Source organism: Geotrypetes seraphini, chromosome 2 (assembly GCF_902459505.1).
Source record: "Geotrypetes seraphini chromosome 2, aGeoSer1.1, whole genome shotgun sequence".
In the NCBI taxonomy this organism is placed as follows: Eukaryota; Metazoa; Chordata; class Amphibia; order Gymnophiona; family Dermophiidae; genus Geotrypetes; species Geotrypetes seraphini.
This window is the reverse complement of record NC_047085.1, coordinates 25,211,501-25,237,298: the sequence shown is the minus strand read 5'-3', so window position 1 is coordinate 25,237,298 and position 25,798 is coordinate 25,211,501. Positions and strand designations below refer to the sequence as shown.

The 25,798-nt window shown below is 45.3% G+C and overlaps 1 protein-coding gene and 1 non-coding gene across 4 annotated transcripts in view; both read right to left on the bottom strand.

Annotated features, from left to right (window-relative positions):
• Window positions 1-25,798, bottom strand: part of COL22A1 (collagen type XXII alpha 1 chain) — a 766,089-nt gene that overhangs the window by 548,784 nt on the left and 191,507 nt on the right. The window lies entirely within an intron of this gene.
• Window positions 399-470, bottom strand: TRNAP-UGG. The gene has a single exon. It is a non-coding gene; the product is annotated as a tRNA-Pro (tRNA).

Genomic DNA, 25,798 nt, shown 5'->3' with positions numbered 1-25,798 from the left:
GGCATTCGTGCGTGCGCGTGATGCCACCACGTTGCATCTGCCGTCCTGATGTCTCTCGTTGCCAGAAGCTTTTCAAAATCCGGACAAAGTGCTTGGATGTCCGTTCTTTAAGCGCGCCCATGTCATGCCCACATCACATCCACGTAACGCCCTGTGCTCCTGGATGTCTTTTTAAAAAAAAAAACAACATTTGGATGTTTTCTGGCTGCCTGGATGAATAGACTGCCTGTGTTTTTGGATGTCTTTATATTTTGAAAATAAGAATAACCTTACTGGGTCAGACCAATGGTCCATCAAGCCCATTCTCATGGTGGCCAATCCAGGTTACTAGCTCCTGGCCACCCTTGACTAATGCAAACCTTTTCTTTCACCCTACTGAGCAGTAAGGGGGAAGGCCAGGGCTTGTCTGGGAGTTGAACCCAGGATCTCTCACACCCAAAGCGAGAATCATACCACTAGACCAACAAGCCTCTAAGTGAGCCCCATCAGCAATATCAGCAAGCCTTTTGAATTTTGCTGAACGCTCTGTTATTTTGCACTTTGGTATACTTTCCAGCATTTCCAATACCTGAGCTCTCTGTTCACTCCTTTGGAGCTTCCAGTAACATTGGCAAATCACCAGCTAAACTCCCCCCCCCCCCCCCAAACTCTCCAGCTGTTCCTTTAGAGCTCTGGTTGCTGAGCCAATTAAAGATTACGGTTCTGGCAGACTTTAGGCCTGTAGAGCAGAGTAAGGACATTAGTGATCTGGATTATTGCATTTCATCGTTTATTGGATTGCCTGCAGACAAGCATGAGATCTCTGCAGGTTATTCAGAAAGTGGCTGCTCACCTGCTTTTTGGTTGTCTTTCTTTTCTCTCCAATAAGCTGCGGTAAAAACATATTTAACTGGGCCGCCAAGATTGAAGCCAGTAACTTGACATCTTGATTCAATAAGGAAATAGGTTGGTAAGATCCGACTTAGGTAGGGTCTTTTCCCGGCTTGGGTAGCAAGGTAATATGAGCCAAGTTGCTCCGAAGGCCCGTAGAACTAAGAGATAAGTAATGGAAATAGGCCCCCCCAGGGACTGAACCAAGATATCAGACAAAAGTTTGTAATATTCTGGGCCATATCCATCCGGGCCAGGCGACTTAGCAAGGTGCAGCTTCTTGATTCCAAGACGTATCTCTTCCGCCGAAATAGGCGCATTCAACTGCGCCAGCTGGCTCTCTGAGAGTCGTGGCAGAGGGAGATCCCTCTCCTCCTTGGTAAAGTCCTCCCTTGCATAAAGGGACCTATAAAAATCCACAAATGGATCCCGAATTTGAGACTCCTGAGTGAAACGCACTCCCTGCTTTTTCCGCACCAGTTGGATGAGTTGTTTTTCTCCGGTAAGGACAAACCAAATTTGCAAGAAGCTTGCCCGCCTTGCTCCCCCATTGATAGAGTCTAAATTTCTGATAGTAAATGTTTTGTTGTGCCCGCTGATCAAGGAGTCTTTCTTTTCATTATATTACATTACTTCTTATGCAACTATACTGGTTACCCGTCAAGTCAAGGGTGTGTTTTAAAATTCTACTTCTGATTCTTAAAGCTACCAGAGAGGATTTGGCGTATTACTCATGTCTATTCTTAAGATTTACAAACCTGACTTTTGAGATCAGATGGAGCATGTCATTTGACAATCCTACTTTGTGAAAGGTAGATTTGGAAGAAACTAGAAATATTACCTATTCTATTGTTGACTCTGGTGAATAGAATAACACTAAACTGTTCAAAGTTGTTAAAAGGCATGCAGATTGAAAAATTGCAGGCGGACCTTAGGAAACTGGCATCCAAATGGCAGATGAAATTTAATGTGGACAAATGTAAAGTGATGCACATTGGGAAGAATAACCCGAATCACAGTTACTGGATGCTAGGGTCCACCTTGGGGATTAGCACCCAAGAAAAGGATCTGGGTGGCATCGTAGACAATACAATGAAACCTTCTGTCCAATGTGTGACAGCGGCCAAGAAAGCAAACAATTATTAAAAAAGGTATTGGTAACAAGACTAAGAATGTTATAATGCCCCTGTATCGCTCCATGGTGCTTCCTCATCCCGAGTATTGCGTTCAATTCTGGTCTCCTTATCTCAAGAAAGGTATAGTGGCACTAGAAAAGGTTCAAAGAAGAGCGACCAAGATGGTAAAGGGGATGGAACTTCTCTCGTATGAGGAAAGACTAAAACGGTTAGGACTCTTCAGCTTGGAGAAGAGACGGCTGAGGGGAGATAAAGTTGAAGTCTACAAAATCATGAGTGGCGTAGAACGGGTACAAGTGGATTGATTTTTCATTCCGTCTTAAATTACAAAGACTAGGAGACACTCGAAGTTACAGGGAAATACTTTTAAAACCAATAGGAGGAAATGTTTTTTCCACTCAGAGGCTAGTTAAGCTCTGGAACACATTGCCAGAGGTTGTGGTAAGAGCGGATAGCGTAGCTGGTTTTAAGAAAGGTTTGGACAAGTTCCTGGAGGAAAAGTCCATAGTCTGTTATTAAGAAAAACATGGGGGAAGCCACTGCTTACCCTGAATCGGTAGTATGGAATATTGCTACTCCTTGGGTTTTGGCCAGGATTGGCCACTGTGAGAACTTGGATTGGCCACTGTGAGAACGGGCTATTGGGCTTGATGAACCATTGGTTTGACCCAGTAAGGCTATTCTTATGCTCTTATGTTCTTAACACAAGACATGACACAATTCGTATTTCGGCCCCTAAGGCTTGCATCAGGAGTCTAACCCCCCTCCTCCTTCCCCACTCAGATGGCTCAGGCTTCCTAAGAACTCTGCCCGGCCGCGAACGGGTTTGGAGGTGAATGATGGGCCAGACTCAGAATCCCTGCAAAGGTGGCTTAGCTCCCAAGCACGTCCAAGAGAATTAGATCTCATTCCTAAAGCAGTTTGTTTGCGACACAAACTTTGGTATGATTGAAAGGAAGTTGAAAAGACTCCTGATGCAGGCCTCAGGAGCCGAAACACACATTGTGTCGGGTCTTTTTCATGTCATCCACTGGTTTCGGTATTAAAGGCATTTAAGCATGAAGGGTCCCACATCGACACGAGGGCATCCGCTAAAACTTAAGGGGGGAAGATTCCATGACGACACCAGGAAATACTTCTTCATCGAACGGGTGATCGATCAATGGAATAGTCTTCCTCGCCAGGTGGTCGAGGCCAGTAGCGTGCTTGACTTCAAACGTCGATGGGACCAACAGGTGGGGGTACCTCAAAGTTTTGCTTAAAAGATGGATAATTCAGGCGGGGGGGGGGAGGGGTTTGTCTTGAGTAGACTTGTAGGAGGGAGGGTGATTGTGTGGGCAGACTTGTTGGGCCGCCGGCCTTTTTCTGCCGTCAAACTATGTTTCTATGACTCTTGCCATCCTGACTGTTTGTCTCCGTCGCTGTTGTCTTGTGCTGGGCTTGGTTTGCGGTAGATCTTGTTCTTCTGGTTTTTTTTGCTGACTAGAATTATCTTCCCCCGCAAATTATAATGTCCGTCACCATAGCTTTTAAAAAAGTTTTTGAAAAGGTTTAACCTATGATTTTCATGGGCTTCTCTACCACTGCTCCTGTTGCTGGTGTGCTCTTCAGCATATATTTAATGCCACCAAGCAAGTACTACGCGCACTCTAAGGGCTCCTTTTACTAAGGCGCACTACACCGTAACACGCGTAATAGCGTGCGCTTCACCGCCGGATGCGCTAGCCGCTACCACCTCCTTTTAAGCAGGCGGTAGTTTTTGGCCAGCGCGGGATTAGCACGTGATGAAAAGTCGCGTGCCTTTGTAAAAGGAGCCCTAAAACACTTCGTAGCTCGTTATTGTTGCTGTAAAAATATTTAACTGTAGGGACGCCATTCTACCATTCTGAAACAGGGCGAAATTGGCACACTGATTTCACCGCCCCTGTGAAAGAATTATGAATTATCCCCATTCCCTTTCCCTTCTTGCCATGCAGCCATTCTAAGTAAAGGAAAAATACTAGCATTTTGTCACAAGACTTTTGCCACATATTAACCTGACACACATTTACCCTTATCTTATCTCTTATCTTGTTTAAGCATCCCTTATATGGGCAACAATCAGACTTTGCCTACAGCTTAAGGCTAAGGAGCATGCATTATAACCTTTGGACTGTCACATGCTTATCTTATTTGAGCTGTCCTTATTTGGTAAGGACATCAGCTGACAGGCATTGCATATTGCAAAGACTCAGGCCCTGTCCACGTGTTGATCAGGCCCTTGACTAAGTGCTGAGTTGGAGGATGATCACGAGGTAAAAGCACGAGGTAAAGAGAGGGTAATCACGAGGTAAAAAGCATGTACCTATCTTTGTATCCACCAATGTAAAACCATGTACCTTTGTACCCACCAATCATGAGATGTGTAAACGAGGGAGTTCCTATGATGTCATTAGCTTAGAAGCATAATAAATAGGGACTCGGAGCTAGCCCTTACTAGCGCCTCCTCCCGATTCTAAGATTGCGTGTGTGTGTGTTTCCTTTGTGGGGCATTCCTACATTTAACTACATTCACTGACTGTTTCTCAATTAAAATTTACAGTCAAAGCAATTAAATTTGGTTTAATTAAAGAGATGAAACGGCAGAACAAAATTAACTTGCGGCTTCATTGCTGATGTATTCAACCAGGCAGGAATTTATTTAATTTTCTATCTACAATTTAGCACTGACAAATTCAATACGGGGATTAATCATTGTGGGATGAATTTTTAAAGGGATGCATGGTTAAAGGGTCTTTTTACTAAGCTGTAGTAAGCACTAATGCGTGCTTACTGCTGCAAAAAAAGGGCTTACCGCGGAGCGCACTCGGGTGTCTGGAAGTAATTTTTGCATGTGGATGGGCTTCCCACGCAATTAGCGCCGGAGGTGGGTCAGGGGTGAAAATTAGGAGTGTTCGGCCCTAATCGGTTAGTGTAGTTACATCGATATGCACTAACCCAGGGGTAGGCAATTCCGGTCCTCGAGAGCCGGAGCCAGGTCAGGTTTTCAGGATATCCACCATGAATATGTATGAGATGGATTTGCATGCACTGCCTCCTTGAGATGCAAATCTATCTTCCTGCATATTTATTGTGGATATCCTGACAACCCGACCTGGCTCCGGCTCTCGAGGACGGGAATTGCCTTCCCCTGGACTAACTGATTAGCACATAGTTAGCGCATGAGCTCTTATCACCTACAAAATAGGTGTAGTTAAGTGATCAACTGCTAACGGGAAAATTAGCATGTCTGGTGGCGGCCAAAAAAGCAAACAGGATGCTAGGAATTATTAAAAAGGGATGATTAACAAGACTAAGAATATTATAATGGCCCTGTATTGCTCCATGGTACAGCCTCACCTGGAGTATTGCGTTCAATTCTGGTCTCCTTATCTCTAGAAAAATATAGCAGCGCTAGAAAAGGTTCAAAGAAGAGTTACCAAGATGATAAAAGGGATGGAACTTCTCATGTAAGAGGAAAGACTAAAACAGTTAGGGCTCTTCAGCTTGGAAAAGAGACGGCTGAGGGGAGATATGATCGAAACCTATAAAATCCTGCCCCTGTATCGCTCCATGGTGCGACCTCATCTGGAGTATTGCATTCAATTCTGGTCTCCTTATTGCCAGAGGTTGTGGTAAGAAAGGATAGCGTAGCTGGTTTTAAGAAAGGTTTGGACAATTTCCTGGAGGAAAAGTCCATAGTCTGTTATTGAGACAGACATGGCGAAAGCCACTGCGTGCCCTGGATCGGTAGCATGGAATGTTGCTACTCTTTGGGATTCCAGAATCTTGCTATTCTTTGAGATTCTGGAATGTTACTACTCCTTGGGTTTTGGCCAGGTACTAGTGACCTGGATTGTCCATCGTGAGAACGGGCTACTGGGTTTGATGGACCATTGGTCTGACCCAGTAAGGCTATTCTTATGTTCTTTAGTACTGGAAATAGAAAAATCGGCCATAATACCCACTGATTTCATTGAGTAAAATCAGGGACATCAAATCCTACACTTCTTTGGGCTATATATTTATTTTATTTGGAATTTATATACCGCCCATCAAGGTTATCTAAGTGGTTTACAATCAAGTACTCTAGCATTTTCCCTATCTCTCCCGGTGGGCTCACAATCTATTTAATGTACCCGGGGCAAGGGGGGGGATTGAGTGACTTACCAATGGTCACACAACCTCAGGGTTCTGAAGCTGTAGCTCTAACCACAATGCCACTCATATAAAAAAAACCTCATGCATCTCGTTGCAAGGAGTTGAACAGCATCGTAGGCTTTATTCTGACTAATCTCAAGAAGTTTCAAGTTTATTTTAATTTGATGAATCGCTTATTTAGATTTACTAAGCGAGATACAACATTAATAAAAAATCGAAACAGAGTACGGTACAGGGATTCAAACAGGGATTGGACGAATTCCTGAGGGATAAAGGGATCGTGGGATACTGAGGGAGGAGCTGGGATGTAACACAAGTATAGAAAGCTAACCAGGTAATAAGTATAGAAACCCAACCAGGTTGTGCATGTGCAAGACCGGAGGGTTAGGACTTCGATAGGAAGATAGGACTTCAATGAGAAACCAAGGTGGCAAAGGAGCCCCTTCTGGTGATTCAGACAGGTCGTGACCTGTTTGGGCCGCCGCGGGAGCGGACTGCCGGGCAGGATGGACCTATGGTCTGACCCGGCGGAGGCACTGCTTATGTTCTTATGTAGATATACCATTTAAAATTTAAAAATGATGGGTTAGACCAACAGACTTACAGACTAATCAAAACCCAAGGTAAGAAGGGACAGAACTACAATTCAATGCTTTAAAGTACAGTGGAGAACCATAGATGGAAAGAGCATTAGGGAGGGAAAAGTAGAAACCTAGAAGGAAACTAATATAAAATTTGAACATAATTTAAAAATGAAAAGCATCTTTAAAAAGGAAACTCTTTAAGTTACTTTTAAAATGGCTCAGATCATTTTCCTCTCTTACATGCCGGGGCAAAGTGTTCCAAAGTTGCGGAGCCATCACTGAAAACATATCATGTCGTCGAGTTCCGATAAGACATTGAATGCTTGACTGTTTGGAACTCCAATGGTAGATGTCTACACCAAAGTGTACATGTTTAGCTAGTAGCGAAGTATGTTAAATTTCAGTTGTTTTCCACAATAAACTGCAGATATTGAAGGTGTCAGGTCAAAAGCGCGCCGGCACAAAGGCGCGCGCAGACAATTGAGCGCAGCACGGAGGCGCGCACCGCAGAAAATTACTGTTTTTAGGGCTCAAACGAGGGGGGCGGGGGGGGAACCTCCCCCACTTTACTTAATAGAGATCGCGCCGCGTTGTGGGGGCGTTGTGGGGGGTTTGGAGGGTTGTAACCTCCCACATTTTACTGAAAACTTTACTTTTTCCCTGTTTTGGGGGAAAAAGTTAAGTTTACAGTAAAATGGGGAGGGTTACAACCCCTCAAACCCCCCCCTAACGTCCGCGCCGTCTCTATTAAGTAAACTGGGGGGAGCTTCCCAACAAAACCCCCCGTCGGAGCCCCTAAAAACTGTAATCTTCTTTGGCGCGCGCCTCCGTCTTGCGCTCAATTGTCGGCGCGCGCCTTTGTCTTTCGCGGGGTTGTCTATGAACCATATTGAAGGTTCATTTAATAAAATATTGCTAGTTTGTTTTGCATAAAATGTCTTTTTAGCGGTATTTGATGTTTCAAGCTAGTCTGGGGACTAGCTCCTACCTACCTGCTGCCGCCGCACTTCGTACTATACAGCCCTACAAGACAAGCCAGAAACACTTACAAAATGGGGGGATCAGCACTAGGGGTGAGTGACCTTGAAAGAGACCTGGGAGTGATGGTAGACACAACATTGAAGGCGTCGGCGCAGTGTGCCACGGCCTCAAGGAAAGCAAACAGAATGTTGGGTATCATTAAGAAGGGTATCACGACCAGGACAAAGGAAGTCATCCTGCCAATGTATCGTGCTATGGTGCGCCCGCACCTGGATACTGTGTTCAGTTCTGGTCGCTGTACCTCAAGATGGACATGGAGGTACTTAAGAGGGTCCAGAGAAGAGCAACTAAGCTAATAAAGGGCATGGAGGACCTCTCATATACTGACAGACTGAAAAAGCTAGGGCTCTTCTCCCTGGAAAAGCGGAGATTTAGAGGAGACATGATAGAAACCTTCAAGATCATGAAGGGCATAGAAAAAATAGACAGGGACAGATTTTTCAAATTAAGGGGATCAATAAGTACAAGGGGGCACTCAGAGAAATTGAAAGGGGAGAGGTTTAGAACAAACGCCAGGAAGTTCTTTTTCACACAGAGGGTGGTGGATACATGGAATGCGCTACCAGAGGATGTGATAAACAGGAGCACGCTACAGGGGTTCAAAGAAGCTTTGGATAGGTACTTGGAAGACAAAGGGATTGATGGGTACAGATAAGAGTAAAGTTAGATTATAGGGATGGGATTAGAGGTAATTTACAAAATTAATCAGGGACCACTGTTCAGGCACTAGGCCTGATGGGCCGCCGCGGGAGCGGACCGCTGAGCAAGATGGACCTCTGGTCTGACTCAGCGGGGGCAACTTCTTATGTTCTTATTTGCATACCCAAGTATTACCGGCTGCAAATACAAATCCTTTCTGGATAGAACTTTTAGGTACCAAGCAAACAAACAACAACACTGGCTAGACAACTACATTAATGGAGCAAGACTGACCTATGACGCCTTTAGAAAAGCCATAAAAACTGCTTTATTTGACAGAAATATCACCTAAAAAGTATTTACACAAAACACTAAATCAATTTCTAATATTACAAACATGTCCACTTCTGTGTATAAGTCTGATATTTCTAACATTAGTTATCTATCTGTATATTGTATTTTGCTGCCTATGGCGGTATAGAAGAATAAAGTTATTCTTATTCTTCTTCTTTTGTGGTTGTGACACTATATTAGTGGGGTTGTAAGGAATGCGACCCCCACTTGTTATGATAAGCACATTGGAGGCTAGTGTTATTTCTGTACTGATTTATTGTTCTTTTTCAATAAAACAGACTTAATGTAAAATGTCTTTTTATCAATGTATCATTACCGAGTGTGAAAACATAAAAGTTATAGCGATAATACCAAAAAAACGTGCTCCATTACGCAAAAAGTAATAGCGGTATCCATGACATCCTGTTTGGCTGTTCAGATTGTAAGCTTTTTTGAGCAGAGACCGTCATCTTCTTTGTGACTCTGTACAGAGCTAGCGCTATAGAAATAATTTATAGTACACTTCCCTCTCCGAATTCGCAAATTCCGTATCTATGGATTCGCTTATTCGGGGTTTTAAACCCCAAAAACACATTTTCATTTTTCAGGCAATTTTAAGCCCTGTAAGCCCCTCCCCCTTAAGCCTTACCTAGTGGTCTAGCGGGTTTTCAGGGCAGGAGCGATCTTCCCACGCTCCTGCCCCGTGCAGATCGCTCACAGGAAATGGCCGCCTTGAGCTCCCGTAGTCTCTTGAGCCATTTCCTGTGAGCGATCTGCATGAGGCAGGAGTGTGGGAAGATCGCTCCTGCCCCAAAAACCCGCTAGACCAGTGGTTCCCAACCCTGTCCTGGAGGAACACCAGGCCAATTGGGTTTTCAGGCTAGCCCTAATGAATATGCATGAAGCAAATTTGCATGCCTATCACTTCCATCATATGCAAATCTATCTCATGCATATTCATTAGGGCTAGCCTGAAAACCCGATTGGCCTGGTGTTCCTCCAGGACAAGGTTGGGAATCACTGCTGTATAGGATGTCGGTCTCAGCAACTGCCTAAGAAGCGTCTGAGAATCGCACACTGGTGTCCTATACAGCAGTGGTTCCCAACCCTGTCCTGGAGGAACACCAGGCCAATTGGGTTTTCAGGCTAGCCCTAATGAATATGCATGAAGCAAATTTGCATGCCTATCACTTCCATCATATGCAAATCGCTCTCATGCATATTCATTAGGGCTAGCCTGAAAACCCGATTGGCCTGGTGTTCCTCCAGGACAGGGTTGGGAATCACTGCGCTAGACTACCAGGTAAGGCTTAAGGAGGGGCTTTCAGGGCTTAAAATAGGTGGGGGGAAGCGGTTTTTTAGTCTCAGCGAATATGGAGGGGGAAGTGTAGTATTAGTAGTAGTGTGAAGAGTTTCAGTCTTTGGGAAGCAGAGCTGAGATTGTGGTGTCATGATGCCTCATTCCACCAATAAGAGCCAAGCTCATCTGTGATGTCACAATGGCTTGATTGTCCTGTACTCCCCTCTGCCCTCCAACCCAGCCAGCTGATTAAGCGTTCCCCTTAACTGTATCCATGACATCCTGTTTGTCTGTTTAGATTGTAAGCTCTTTAGAGCAGGGACTGTTTTCTTACTCTTTATGATGCTGTTCAGTGCTATGTATGTCTGGTAGCGCTAGAGAAATAATTACTAGTAGTAGTAGTAATAAAGAGGGTTTTGAAGACCAGGCACGCTCTGCTCTTTGGGTTCTGCTGCTTTTTGTGGTCACAGTGCATGCTGTCACCATAAATACAAAGTGGCAATGAATATGCTTGAAAACTGGAAGATAGTGAAGTAATTTAGCTGTATAACCGTAAAAAAAATAATTTTTTTTTTATTTTTTTGCTTTTCAGTATACATTCCTTAAACTCAGTCTATACTCTTTTAGGCAGGCTGTATCAGCACTCAAATACTCAAAATAAAAAAGTCAATGCAAAATATTTGAAAACTTGAATAGTGACACCAGTGTTTTTTTTTTTTCAGAGTTTCAGAATTGGCACTCACATAGGACACCTCTACCTATGGAGAATTCCCTACTAAGGCCTTCATCGGTCTTAATTTTGAAACAAAATTTCTCAAAATTAACGTCACATATATCTAATATGATAAAACCCTAAGCCGTGAGCTGCAGGGACCCGCAGGTAGGAGTGCACATGCGCGCTTAGGGTTCTGTTTTTCGGTCTGGCCTGCTCCCTGCTCGCCTTGTCGTATTGTATTTTTTAGTTGAAAGACGCGGCGGTGGCTCCTCTCATGATCCCCGCCCGCGTCGGACTTCCGACGCAGGTGGGGATCATGAGAGGAGCCGCCGCCGTGTCTTTCAACTAAAAAATACAATACGGCAAGGCGAGCAGGGAGCAGGCCAGACCGAAGCTCCGACTTGAACTGCCAGTTGACCGGCTCCCTTGCCGGAGTTATTTTTCAGTTTAAAGGTGCCGCCGCGGCTCCTGTCACCAGCCGCACCTGCTTCAGAGAAGACTTCTAATGCAGGCGGGGATCGTTAGAGGAGCCGCCACGGCACCTTTAAACTGAAAAATAACTCATGCAAGGGAGTCGGCCAGATCACCACGGCAGCCACTCCCCCCCTCCCGCCCTCTCTCTTGGGCTACTCTCCGGGAGCAGGCGAGTGAAGCCCGGTACTTCTGGGTAGCTAAGGGGTGGAGCGCAGCGCGTGCCCAGGGTCCGGGGGGAGAAGCCGGTGCTGGAGCCGCTCACGCACATTAGCGCTGGTTAACGCGCCCCACAGGGCTTAGCGTGCGCAAATTCCATCTAAGGCGCATTGAAACCTTTAAGGTTGGGGTGAAATAATGGAAACGAGCAAAAGAAAGGCCTGAAAGCACCAGGGAGGAGCCACCCCCAAGACAAAGATGCCAGCAGAAATGGAAGTTGGAGTTTGAGCCAGTAATGTATGTGAGGCGATTGCTTTTTATGTGAAAACATTAAAAAAATGTACAGAAGTTCAAAAATGTAACTATTGCAGACTGCTTGGGGGGGGGAGGAAGGAAGGGAGGCCTACTGCTGGGCAGGGGGAGCAGGAAGAGGTGCTGATGGACAGGGGGGAGGTAAAACAAAGGGAGAAGGGCTGCTGCTGGATAAGGGGAGCAGTGAAGGGGTGGTGGTGGACACAGGGGAGGTAAAAGGAAGGGAGAATGGACAGGGGGAGCATGCAAGGGGTGGTGGTGGACAGCCAAAAGAAAGACAGAAATACAGAAAGTGGCTAAGGAGACAGAGAGAGAAAGAAATAAAGATAGACACATACACATATATTCTAGCACCCGTTAATGTAACGGGCTATTCAGTGAGGGTCTGGGCAGGGAGAGCGACAGAAAGAAAAAAAGATAGACAGTGGGAGGGAGAAACAAAGATAGAAAGAAATAAAGAAAGATAGACAGGGCAGGGAGAGAGACAAAAAGAAAGGAAGAAAGAGACAGGGGGGCAGGAGAAAGACAGACAGACATCTATTCTAGCACCCGTTAATGTAACGGGCTTAAACACTAGTATATATATATATATATATATATACATACATACACACCATATTTCCCCCATATATAGGCTGCAGCCTATACATGGGTTTTGCAAACCCGCCTAGTGGGTGCGGCTTGCTTAAATGTTGCCGCCTATACAACATCTCCCTCGCTGGTAAAATACCTCGTGGCTGGCTGCCTTCTTCCAATCACGCTGTGCAGGGCAGGAGCGAGAACTGACAGCAGCCAATCAGGAAGGGGCGCGGGGCGAGGCTTGAGATTGCAAACATCGCTCCTGCTCTGCACAGCGTGAATGGAAAAAGGCAGCCGGCTACGAGGTAGTTACTGGTGAGGGAGATGATGTCTAGGCTGCCCCATTGCATAGGCCGATTTAAGTTTAAAAACTCTTAGATAAGCCGCGGCTAGTAACATGGGGCGGCTTATCTACGAGTTTTAAAACTTAAATTGGCGTTTCCTGTGGCCTATACATAGGGGCAGCCTATACAAAGGGGTGGCCATATATGAGGAAATATGGTATATATATACTTTTTGTTGTATTTTCCAAATTCCATATATATACCAAAGAGAAGGCACTTATCTTTAACTGTGGTTACAGAGACCAGATGCCTCAGCTTTGGTTAATTCTTGATAAACAGTCTCTAAAGAGTGCCAGGAAGCCAGTGAAGATATTCCTGGAGCTGAATCTAACAGAGAGATTCTTTGTAATAAAACAGACATCTGGCCCTCAGAATATCCAAAAGTGTCTGAGTCCAGCAGAGCATGTATATTTTGTTTTAAAATAAGACCAATTAGGGTTACTAAAACGTCCGGATTTACTCCTATTTTGAGAGGACGGTCTGGGTGTCCGAACGATTTCCTGGACTGGAGGGAGTTTGTCCGGGTTTTGGACTCACTCTCTCCAGTCAACGTTTCAAAGTTTATTTATAATTTGATACCTCGCCCATACAATGGGCATATAGCCTAACAAAAGACAACACAGTACTTGACAATGCACTTACCAAAGGGTACAAAAGGGTAGACGGGGAGAACTACGATATTAAATAGGAAAGGAACAATTAGGGCGAGAACAATAGGCGGGATAAAATTATAAATTAATAAAAGTACGAATGTCTTCTTGAATGTATTATCGTCGTCATCCTAAAAAGGACATTTAAATGTGGTAAGCATCCTTAAATAAAAATGCTTTACGTTTTGATTTAAATTGAGTTAGGGATGTTTCTTCTCTTAAATTAATTGGTGCGGCGTTCCACAATGTTGGCGCGGTTACTGAATAAAATGGTTCATAGAAAATCCCATGAAAGACAAAGGTGCGCGCCGACAACTGAGCACAAGACGGAGGCGCGCGCCGAAGAAAATGACAGTTTTTAGGGGCTCCTACGGGGGGTTTTGTTGGGGAGCCCCCCCAGTTTACTTAATAGAGATCGCGCCGGCGTTGTGGGGGGTTTGGGGGGTTGTAAGCCTCCACATTTTACTGTAAACTTAACTTTTTCCCTAAAAACAGGGAAAAAGTGAAGTTTTCAGTAAAATGTGGGGGGTTACAACCCCCCACATCCCCCACAATGCCCCCACAACGCGGTACGATCTCTATAAAGTAAAGTGGGGGGGTTCCCCCCCCAAGCCTCCCCCCCAAGCCTCCCCCCCAGTCGGAGCCATAAAAACAGTAATTTTCTGCGGTGCGCACCTCTGCGCTGCGCTCAATTGTCTGCGCGCGAGAGTACAGATAGGCGCTGTGATGTACAGTTTAGAGATCTTATAGGTGTGGAAAGGAATGAAGTGTGTAGCAATGAATTCTGGACTGTTAGAGGCGCGTGTTTTGAAGGTTAGAAGAAGAGTTTTATAAGTTAGCCTATGACCAACTGGCTTTCCTGTCGGCCTGTCCCCGCGCCCACATACCTCTTCTGCAATTTCCAAACTATGGTGTTAGCAACATGATCTCTCTGCTATCGGCCTGCTCCAAAAGCCTTCGCTCTGCAGCGTAGGCAGGATGCTGCAGAGTGAAGGCTTCTGGGCCAGGCCGATGGCAGCGGGATCGGATTGCTAACACCGACAGTTCTCAGCTGCCCAAAGTCTGAAATTGCAGTGCCGTGGAGGTATGTGGGGACGTAGGGGAGACTCATGTGAGGGCTGGAGAGAGATAGAGAAAGGCTACGCTGGGATAGGGTTACCAGACGTCTGGATTTCCTCGGACAGGTCCTCCTTTTGAGGACATGTCCAGGGGTCCAGACTAGAGAATGACACGGTGACAAAATTCATCACCGCTCCTGTCCCCGCGGATAACCAAGGGAAATAATCCATGTCATTTTCTAGTGTCTATTTCAACCTCAGTCCTTCTACACCAGCATTCTTCAAAGCAAAGCTTGAGGGTCAGTGATTGTGGCCATTCATACTCTGATTCTTATGTGAGCCAAGGATAATGAAGCCATTGTGACATCACTGATGTGATTGGCTCTTAGGCACTGGTGGAATGAGGCATTATGACATCACAATATCTGCTCTGGATACCAGAGACTGTCATTCTTTAGTGTCTGTTTCAACCTCGGTCCTTCTACACCAGCATTCTTCAAAGCATAGCTTGTGGGTCAGTGGTTGTGGCCATTCATACTCTGATTCTTCCCTCTCTCCTTAAAGAATGACATAAAGATGGTTTTCCGCAGGGACGGGAACGGTGATGAATTTTGTCACCATGTCATTCTCTATCCAGACGGCTTTTCAGAACCAGGCACTTTGTCTGGGTTTTGAAAAGCTTCCCACAAATCGCCGTCGGGCAGAAGGGCATCCGCAACATGCGTGGATGCCCTCCTGCCTGACGAGAGCAGGCAGCGGGGGGCGAGGATGGGGGCAGGGTTAGGGCAGGGGCCATAAGGGGCCGGGGATGTATGGAACTGGGCGGGCCTGGTCTAGGGGTCCGGATTTGCCGTTTGGGGAAAATCTGGTAACCCTACGCTGGGAGGTGGGACAGGGTAGGAGCGAGACAAGTGGGTGGAAGGAGCAGGACGGGGTCATCGGTGGGCCTGAGGTGGGTCATGGGCAGGGCCAGGACAGAGTCACACACCCCCTATTTTTTAAAATTAGTTTACAAATATGGTAACCATAAGACGAATGAAGAACTTAGCGTTGAAAACTCCATAGGTAAATGGAATGCACATCTTATTTTGCAGCTTGACCCCTAGCAGCCAGGGGTAGACGGATGCTGCAGACTGGCACCAAATACTTTTAAACACAAATTAATGTCTTGTTACAGCTTTACTTTAGATATATTTCAAGCTAGTTGCCTGCAGTTTACCGAAGGGAACTGAAGGCAAGAGATTTAGGACTTGAGCTAGGAGCAAGACAGTCAAAACTGTTGCAGCAAACGATCAAAACAGGAACTCTCGAGTCCCTTATTCGATGGATAGGCTCTCGTGTGTGTAAACTACAGAATCACTTACAAAATAGCTTTACTCACACATAAAACACTTATTAATAAAGCTCCCATATTTTTAGAAAGCTATCTACCGTATTTTCACGCATATAACGCGCGCGTTATACACGATTTTACAAACCGAGTATAACCATGCGAGTTATATGTGTGAGCGCGTTATACAAATTTTTTTTTTTTTCAGTGCGATCCGGCATCCCCCCTGCGAACCGGCATCCTCCCCCCCGCTCACGTCACCCCCCTCCCCCGTGATCCTACATCCCCCCAGCACCGCAAAGACATCAGTCGCTTACCCGATTGGTCATCGGCACCAGCACCAATGCACAGGACGTGCCAGTGCCAGTGCCCGAAGATCCTCCATCGTTGGGCTGGGCTGGGCTGGGCGGTGCGAGGGAGATCCTCGGAGAGAGCGAGACCAGAAGGCTTTGAGCACGCGCAAATGCTCAAAGCCCAGTCCAGCCCGGCACAGGGAAGAGGGAGGATCTCCCTCGCACCGTCCAGCCCAGCCCAGCCCAACGAGGGAGGATCTTCGGGCACTGGCACTGGCACGTCCTGTGCATTGGTGCTGGTGCCGGTGCCCAATCGGGTAAGCGACCAATGTCTTTGCGGTGCTGGGGGGGATATAGGATCACGGGGGAGGGGGGGTGACGCGAGCGGGGGGGGGGGAGGATGCCGGTTCGCAGGCCAGAAGAGGGAGTAAGCGGGAGGAGGTTATAGCGGTATACGCGTGTGCATGCTATATAAAAATTTTTTTACACAAATGGTTTGGACCCGTGCGCTATACACGTATGCGTGTTATACACGTATGCGCATTTTATGCGTGAAAATACAGTAATACCATATTCCCCCATAAAATCCTTAAGATCTGAAGACAAAGCCTTGCTAGTAGTACCTTCCTTAAAAGTTATATATTCTAAGAGAGATATAATCTTTTCAGTCACAGCTCCACAAATTTGGAATTCACTTCCACTCAATATAAGAGAAGAAAAATCACTTAGCAAGTTTAAAAGTCTCCTAAAGAGTTGGCTATTCAAGGACGCTTTCCAATAGACCTGCCATAGTCTATAATGGTTTCAGGAAGACGATCTAATAGAATCAAGTGGGTATTTGTTCCCAAACCTTTTGTGACTTAACCCTCCTCTTGTTTTATCTTCACTCTTAATTTTTTTTTTTTTTTTAATTGTATTTATGCTAATTGTTGTTAACCCCTTCCCTCCTTACATGTACTATTGTACTAGTAATGAAAGTTATGTTTGTTGGTTTTTAATATTTTACATAATTTTGGAACTTGTGTAAATCGCATTGGATTTGGACTATGTGAGGTAATCAAAGAAACTAAATAAACTTGAAACGTGTGTGTGTGTGTGCCACTTCTGAAGGTCTGAAAAAAAAAAAAAAAGTGTCACTATGCTAGTTTTCAAATCTTTTGCGTCGGTTTGTTTATTCTGAGCATTTGAGTGCTTTTCACCACACAGCAGATTATTGCGCTGCCAAGGCCCTCTCATGCTGTTTCTTTGAAAGGAAAGCAGAGTCCCTTAAAAAGAAGGAAGTGGTTTAAGAATACGGTAAGATAAAAGCGCTATAAATCAGGGCATTTGTCTTCAATCCTTAACAGTGAGAACCACTAAATCATATTCATATTCCGCCGAGCTTTGTTTTCAGGTAAAAGCATCGATTTCTAGCTGGACTGACAACGTTCGCCTTCGTCTGCCAGGATATTACGGCCTCTCTTTGACAGGGGCGTGATCTATACTGCTCGTTGTCTATCGCCTCGCGGCAGTCCGCAATCACCCAATCGATGGCAGCAACCCTAAATGGATCTTTGCCGCTGAAAACCTACTTTTCTGGCACGGCACGGCGCATGCGCGCGCTTGCACACTCACACGAGAGCCTATCCGTCGAATAAGGGACTCAAGAGTTCGTGTTTTGATCGTTTGCTACAGCAGTTTTGACTGTCTTGCTTCTAGCACAAGTCCTAAATCTCTTGCCTTCAGTTCCCTTCGGTAAACTGCAGGCAACTAGCTTGAAATATATCTACAGTAAATCTGTAACAGGACATTCATTTGTGTTTAAAAGGACAGTAAAATCTTGGATTGCAAGTGACTTGGTTTGCAAGTGTTTTGCAAGACAAGCAAAACATTTGATTAAATTTTAACTTGATATACAAGCAATGTCTTGCAATACAAGTACGTGCAGTATACACACATCACAACTGAGCCGATGATTCTTTTCTCTGATGCTGCGGGAGTGTAGTAACTGTTCTAAACGAGCGAGGTCTTGCAATACGAGTACGTACGGTATACACGCGTCACATCATCACAACTGAGCCGATGGTTCGTCTCTCTCTGACACTGCGGGAGTGTAGTAACTGTTCTAAACGAGCGAGGTCTTGCAATACGAGTACGTACAGTATACACGCGTCACATCATCACAGCTGAGCCGATGGTTCTTCACTCTCTGACACTGCGGGAGTGTAGTGACTGTTCTAAACGAGCGAGGTCTTGCAATACGAGTACGTACAGTATACACGCGTCACATCATCACAACTGAGCCGATGATTCTTCTCTCTATGACGCTGCGGGAGTGTAGTGACTGTTCTAAACGAGCGAGGTCTTGCAATACGAGTACGTACAGTATACACGCGTCACATCATCACAGCTGAGCCGATGGTTCTTCTCTCTCTGACGCTGCGGGAGTGTAGTGACTGTTCTAAACGAGCGAGGTCTTGCAATACGAGTACGTACAGTATACACGCGTCACATCATCACAACTGAGCCGATGATTCTTCTCTCTATGACGCTGCGGGAGTGTAGTAACTGTTCTAAACGAGCGAGGTCTTGCAATACGAGTATGTACGGTATACACGCGTCACATCATCACAACTGAGCCGATGGTTCATCTCTCTATGACGCTGCGGGAGTGTAGTAACTGTTCTAAACGAGCAAGGTCTTGCAGTACGAGTACGTACAGTATACACGCGTCACATCATCACAACTGAGCCGATGGTTCATCTCTCTATGACGCTGCGGGAGTGTAGTAACTGTTCTAAACGAGCGAGGTCTTGCAATACGAGTACGTACAGTATACACGCGTCACATCATCACAACTGAGCCGATGATTCTTCTCTCTATGACGCTGCGGGAGTGTAGTAACTGTTCTAAACGAGCGAGGTCTTGCAATACGAGTACGTACAGTATACACGCGTCACATCATCACAACTGAGCCGATGATTCTTCTCTCTATGACGCTGCGGGAGTGTAGTAACTGTTCTAAACGAGCGAGGTCTTGCAATACGAGTACGTACAGTATACACGCGTCACATCATCACAACTGAGCTGATGATTCTTCTCTCTATGACGCTGCGGGAGTGTAGTAACTGTTCTAAACGAGCGAGGTCTTGCAATACGAGTACGTACAGTATACACGCGTCACATCATCACAACTGAGCCGATGATTCTTCTCTCTATGACGCTGCGGGAGTGTAGTGACTGTTCTAAACGAGCGAGGTCTTGCAATACAAGTATGTATAGTATTTTTTATTAAAGTTTTTGGGTTGTGGAACGAATCGTCTAAGTTTCCATTATTTTCTATGGGGAAATTCGCTTTGATATACGCGTGCTTTGGATTACAAGCATGCATCTGGAACGAATTATGCTCGCAAACCAAGGTTTGACTGTATTTGGTGCCAGTCTGCAGCATCTGTCTACCTCTATCTATTGGGGGATCAAGCTGCCAAATAAGCTGTGGGTTGCTTAGTTGACAGCTTTGACCCTTACTGGCAATACGTATTAGCAGGGATACCAGACGTCTAGATTTCCCTGGATGGCTTTTCAAAAACCTGACACTTTGTCCGGGTTTTGAAAAGCTTTGAACAAATCACTGTCTGGCATAAGGGCATCCGCACATGGGAGGATGCCCTCCTGCTCAATGAGAGCAGGCAGTGGGGACGGGACTGGGGTGTAACGGGGCGGAGATGGGTAGAATTGGGCGGGCCTGGGGGGCGGGTCTAGGGGGGGGTCTAGATTTTCCATTTGGAAAATCTGGTAACCCTATGTATTAGGGATGGGCAGCTGGAAAATGTTTAGTTTCGGGGCTGATTTTCAAAAGAGGAAAACGTCCCCAAAAATGACGAAGTGGCATCTGTGCGGTTTTCTTGCCAAACTGTCCAAATCGCTATTTTCAAAACCCATATTTTTGACGTTTTTTTCCTAGGCCGTCCGTCCTCTGCTCACCTAAATCCCAAGGGGCAGCGTTGAAGGTGTGTTTTGGACAGGCTTAGATGTTTTGCAGGGGAAGGGGTAAAAGGCGGACCTCGCGGATCTAAACCCGCACATCCTTAAAAACCTGGAGGTCCGTGCCACTTGTAGTTAGTTTCTGGCTCTGACAGACCTCGATGACAATTTAGCGCTGACGGACCCGTCTCAGCATAGGGAGGGAAAAGTATTAGGATCCGTCAGCGCTAAAATGTCACCGAGGTCTGTCAGAGCCAGACACTAAAACCATTCCCCTTAATGAACGTTTGCAGAAAATCTCTCCTGCAAAAGATACCAGTGGCGGGGACCCGGCCCAACCGTCCGGGCTCTGTAAACATTCAATTATTGCCAGCAAAGTAGCCGCGCCATTTTTAGTCTCTGGCTCTGACAGACCTCGGTGACATTTTAGCGCTGACGGATCCTAATACTTTTCCCTCCCTATGCTGAGACGGATCCGTCAGCGCTAAATTGTCACCGAGGTCTGTCAGAGCCAGAAACTAACTACAAGTGACACGGACCTCAGATTTTTAAGGACGTGCGGGTTTAGATCCGCGAGGTCCGTCAGGTCCGTGAGGTCCGCGTTTTACTCCTTCCCGTTTTGCAGCGATAATCATACATTTCCCAAAAATGTCTAGGGCATCATGTAGGCATTTGTGGCTAGATCTGTTTGTTTTTTTTTTGTTGGGTTTTTTTAATATTCTTTATTCATTTTCAAGATTACATTAAGTGTTAAATATATTCATTCACATTAACAATAAATACATCACTTACAAACAATCATTGGTACATTACATAAATTCTTATCCCTTCCCCTTTCCCACCCCTTCTTCCCATGTATTCCATTATCATATAAAACATGTAATAATAAAATCCCCCCCTCCCTGCACATTAAATTGATAAATATAAGGGAAACAATTTTAAATTAATCTTTACAATACTTCATTAATGGTTTCCACACATCCTGAAACTTCTTAAAATAACCCCGCTGTAATGCAATAAACCTTTCCATTTTATAGATATGACATAAAGAGTTCCACCAGAAGTTGTAATTTAATCTCCTCCAATCTTTCCAATTAAATGTGATTTTAAAAATGAATAAAGACTAAAAAAAAAAGGAGCCCAACTGCTCAGATGACCACTGCAGTGATTAAGGCATGACTCCCTACCCTTACTCCCTTAGTGGTCACCCACCCCCCTCCTAACACCCAAAGATGTGAAAGAAAGTGTAGTTACTTACCTGTAACGTAGGTTCTCCGTGGACAGCAGGATAGTCGGCCACACATACCAGACTGTATTACAGCTACAGAGGGCAGAGCAGAGGGGTACTGCCGTGGCCCAACAAATGCACACAGGACAATGGCGCCCTGTCAATTGCGCCCCGACAAGTGTCTTCTTAAGGGTTATGAAGGGGAACCCCCTCCTCCCCCCCCCCACCACTACACTTAAAATATTAATTTGGTATCAAGTGTTAGGGTAAGGTTTGGATGAGGATTTAATCCTCATCTAACTTTACCCTAACACTAGCGCAATTGACAGGGTGCCATTGTCCTGCACACACTTGCATTTGACGGGGCGCGATCGATGGGGCGCAATTGTCCTGCGCGCATTTGTCAGCGTACCGGATACTGAAGCTGAACGTCACATTAAAAAGTCCTAGGTTACACATCTCACATATTATATATATTGTGGAGAATAACCAGGTGCCCATGGTGCATAAAAAGTTGAAAATTCTAGGGATCTGGTTAGATTCTACTTAATATGAAGGATCAGGTATTAGCTGTGGTGAAATCGGCATTTTTCCACATGCGATTACTGAGCAGATTGAAGTCGATGATGTCAGTGTATGACTTTCGGATAGTGGTTGTAGACAATAATCTTTGCAAAATTAGATTATTGTAGAGCCCTTTATTTGGGGATTTCCAAAATGTAGAACCCACTCAGAAAGAATGGCCACAAGGTATCAAAATATATACTGGGGGTTTTTTTGCACCATAAGACGCACCTAGGTTTAAAAAAAACCAACTAAAAACAAACTTGATTTTATAGACCGGGTCTTCAGCCGGTTTACAATAATGTAAGTATAGTACATAAATATGGAAGAAGAATGTAATCTAGAATTGCTTACCCCCCTCTTTTACAAAGGTGGGCTAAGCGTTTTAGCATGGATTTAGCGCATGCACTAACCGCTAACGCATCCATAGGATAATATGCACGCATTAGCGTTTAACGCATGTTTAGCGTGTGCTAATATTTAGAGCACGCTAAAAAGCTTAACGCACCTTTGTAAACGAGGGGATTAGTTTCCAAAGTGTTTAGTAAACAAGAAAGTTTTCAGAACTTTCCGAAATAAAGCGAAGGGACCTAGACTTCTAAGTGAAAGCGGTTTAGAGGAGAAAAACAAGAAAAAAAAAATTATTCTGAACCAAATTGTTTACTAATATATTTAATAAAATACACCAGGCTCTGCACCCAGTCCCCATCACTTCCTGCCAGGCTCTGCACCCAACCCCACACTCCTTGCCAGGCTCTGCACCCTGTCCCACCACCCTGCCCTATACCCTGTCTCCCCTCTGGTGGTCTAGTGGTAGGCCGGGACAGGAAGGGATCCATCCCAGCTGACTAACAAGTTTTTACACCCTCCCCCCCGGTACCTTTTAAAATCCTGGTGGTCCAGTGGTGTATCGGCAGGAGCGAGCTTTCCGCGCTCCTGCCCCTCCCTCGCTGGACGGCTGCCTCATCATATCTCACGGCCAGCAGCGCACAAGGCAAAAGCGAGCTTTTCGCGCTCCAGCCTGGCCCCGTGCGTTCAGACGTTTTCCACTTGACCATATTTGATGCCGTTTTGACTGTTATCTGCCTTATTGAGCATCTAGCTGTGGTGAAGTATTAATTGTTTATTGTCTATACCGCTACTAATGACTGGGGAGTCAATTCAGAGCGGTTTGCATGAGCTTCTGTAGAGGTGTTACAATACAGTTACAAAGAGCTTCTGCGAGCTGTTACAATAAATGGGCTCTATACAGAGTTACAGGGGCTTCTGTAGCAGTGTTACAATACATGAGCTTCTGCAGAGGTGTTACAATGAGCTTCTGTAGAGGTGTTACAATGAGCTTCTGTAGAGGTGTTACAATACATGAGCTTCTGCAGAGGTGTTACAATGAGCTTCTGTAGAGGTGTTACAATACATGAGCTTCTGCAGAGGTGTTACAATGAGCTTCTGTAGAGGTGTTACAATACATGAGCTTCTGCAGAGGTGTTACAATGAGCTTCTGTAGAGGTGTTACAATACATGAGCTTCTGCAGAGGTGTTACAATGAGCTTCTGTAGAGGTGTTACAATACATGAGCTTCTGCAGAGGTGTTACAATGAGCTTCTGTAGAGGTGTTACAATACATGAGCTTCTGCAGAGGTGTTACAATGAGCTTCTGTAGAGGTGTTACAATACATGAGCTTCTGCAGAGGTGTTACAATGAGCTTCTGCAGAGGTGTTACAATACATGAGCTTCTGCAGAGGTGTTACAATGAGCTTCTGTAGAGGTGTTACAATACATGAGCTTCTGCAGAGGTGTTACAATGAGCTTCTGTAGAGGTGTTACAATACATGAGCTTCTGCAGAGGTGTTACAATGAGCTTCTGTAGAGGTGTTACAATACATGAGCTTCTGCAGAGGTGTTACAATGAGCTTCTGCAGAGGTGTTACAATGAGCTTCTGCAGAGGTGTTACAATGAGCTTCTGTAGAGGTGTTACAATGAGCTTCTGTAGAGGTGTTACAATGAGCTTCTGTAGAGGTGTTACAATGAGCTTCTGCAGAGGTGTTACAATGAGCTTCTGCAGAGGTGTTACAATGAGCTTCTGTAGAGGTGTTACAATATGGCAAAGGTACTCCTTCAAGGAGTCATGCATTTTTTTAAATTCTCTTTTTCACTTAAGATCAAATTGCAAATCACAAGGATAAGCACTGGCTGGCACAAAGTTGGAAACAAAAAAAAGATATATTGGTATAAGAAAAATAAAAACCCTTTAATAATGCACGTCTATTCAGTATAGTAAAAATACAAAAAAAAATTTCATTTCTCAAACTATATAATACCCAAGTGTATACTGTTGCAGAATAGCTGAAGGACTAGCATGGAGGCCTCACAGACATAGGCAGAGTGTAGTGTAAGCAGTGGCATATTACGAGAGGAGGGGCGGCGGTCCACCCCAGGCGTCATCTTGGTAGGGGCATGGCACCCATCCGCCTCCTGTTCCTTCCCCACCCCCACCCCCACTGTCACGTGTACGCATCGCTTCCTTTCCCCCTGTACCTCTGTAACGTTTCTGGTGTGAGCAGAATCTCCCCCCCCCAACCTGCTGTCACGCCTTATTCTGATGTCACTTCCTGGACCCGCGCCTAGGAAGGGATAATAATAACTTTATTCTTTTATACCACCATAACCAAAAGTTCTAGGCGGTTTACACTAAAAAGAGCTGGACAATCAGCGAAATACAATAATACAGTAAAAATATAAATATTTGTAAAATAGAATTTCAATAATAAAACTCACTTATCGAACAAAGTGGTCTTAATTAATTTACGAAGACTGCGATAAGATAACATAGCTTGCTGTATACATTTACCTAACCAAGACTGTTGCCTACCAGTTTGAAATGCTAGGGTCCTATCTAAGAAGGTCTTATATCTACACCCATTCATTTTTGGACAATCAAATAAGTAGAAGTTTCTAGTTTCTCTTGATGGTCTATGCCAGTGGTTCCCAACCCTGTTCTGGCAGACCAGCAGGCCAATCGGGTTTTCAGGCTAGCCTTAACGAATTTGCATGAGGGAGATTTGCATATAATGGAAGTGACAGGCATGCAGATCTGCTCCATGCATATGCATTAGGGCTAGCCTGAAAACCCGATTGGCCTGCTAGTCCACCAGGACAGGGTTGGGAACCACTGGTCTATGCAACACAAAATGAGGAAAGAGGTAAGCTGGAGGCAATCCCGCTATCAGCTTAATGCAGATATAAGAAAATTTGAATAATACTCTTGCCTCCAAAGGCAGCCAATGAAGTAAACGATCATGTGGACTAATATGGTCGTTCTTTTTGAAACCAAAAATCAGTCGGAGGGAGAGCCCGCGCAGGCACGACAGGTTAGGGGGGGGGGGGGGGTTGCTGCTCACGGCAGGAAAGTTATAGAGGAAGAAGGGAAGCGGCATGCGCATGTGGCAGTGGGGGAGGGGGGAAGGAGTTTGCAGGGGTGGAGCAGAGAAGGGGTGGGTGGGCGCCGCCACCGTCCCAGGCGACTCTCAGCCTCGCTATGCCACTGTTAGTCAAAAAGAAACCCAACAGTCAAATTAGCATTTCCTGTGGGCAGGACATGGCAGAGGAAAGGTCCCTCTGGCCTGAGAGGCAGCCTGTAGCGCTGTCTGATGCTGTAGTTATGGAGGACCCAATGGGAGAGTCAGTAGCTGAGTGCAGGAAGGAGGTGCCAGACGGGGGGGGGGGGGGGAGCTAATCAATACGAAAAAAAACCTTCTGAAGAACACTATGAAAATTCAGAACAAATCTATATAGTTCTCAACAAAAGCAAAGCGGTTGTGAAAAAAAACACACCCTCCCCTCTAAACAATATTAAATCTTAGATTGATAAATATTTTGGCATTTTTAACCAGCAGGTCCTCGGTGTGATTGCGTAGTCAGGTGAGCGCAGAGGCGTTCAATACGTAACTCACGCACAGGCTAAAAATCCCGTCGCAGCAAACCATCCTCGGACCCTCCCTTGCACCGAAAACAAATTGTGCCAAAAAAAAAAGTGCGTTACTCTCAATAC